At 51.3% G+C, this 764-nt stretch overlaps 1 non-coding gene across 1 annotated transcript; it reads right to left on the bottom strand.

Moving 5' to 3' along the window:
* Window positions 1-324: 324 nt before the first annotated feature.
* LOC123179551 (5S ribosomal RNA) lies at window positions 325-443 on the bottom strand. Its single transcript, XR_006490448.1, has one exon. It is a non-coding gene; the product is annotated as a 5S ribosomal RNA (ribosomal RNA).
* Window positions 444-764: the final 321 nt, after the last annotated feature.

Genomic DNA, 764 nt, shown 5'->3' with positions numbered 1-764 from the left:
TGCTTTAGTGCTGGTATGATCGCATCCGACATGTTTCCCCGGTCTTCGTCCCTTATCCTTGCCCCTCCCAGCTCCACTACAAAGACGATTGTACATTGCTTTGGCCGCTCCCTCTCAACTACGGAGACGAGTTTAACGCGGTTTCCACCCCTCCCTCTCAACCGCACCAGTGCACGCTTGCCGCGCCACAACGCCGACGCTGGACCCGTGAATCGTGAGCACCCAGCTATGACTTACCGCACTTGTGCAAAATAATAAAACACGGTAAATATATTACTTACACGTGCGTTTTGTTTTGCAAGCGGCGCGAAAAAAATTAAAAAGGGAATGCAACACGAGGACTTCCCAGGAGGTCACCCATCCTAGTACTACTCTCGGCCAAGCACGCTTAACTTCGGAGTTCTGATGGTATCCGGTGCTTTAGTGCTAGTATGATCGCATCCGACATGTTACCCCGGTCTTCGTCCCTTATCCTTGCCCCTCCCAGCTCCACTACAAAGACGATTGTACATTGCTTTGGCCGCTCCCTCTCAACTACGGAGACGAGTTTAACGCGGTTTCCACCCCTCCCTCTCAACCGCACCAGTGCACGCTTGCCGCGCCACAACGCCGACGCTGGACCCGTGAATCGTGAGCACCCAGCTATGACTTACCGCACTCGTGCAAAATAATAAAACACGGTAAATATATTACTTACACGTGCGTTTTGTTTTGTAAGCGGCGCGAAAAAAATTAAAAAGGGAATGCAACACGAGGACTTCCCA

The sequence above is a fragment of the Triticum aestivum genome, unplaced genomic scaffold (assembly GCF_018294505.1).
Source record: "Triticum aestivum cultivar Chinese Spring unplaced genomic scaffold, IWGSC CS RefSeq v2.1 scaffold71475, whole genome shotgun sequence".
Taxonomy (NCBI): Eukaryota; Viridiplantae; Streptophyta; class Magnoliopsida; order Poales; family Poaceae; genus Triticum; species Triticum aestivum.
The sequence above is the reverse complement of the archived record's forward strand: the minus strand, read 5'-3'. Positions and strand labels throughout refer to the sequence as shown.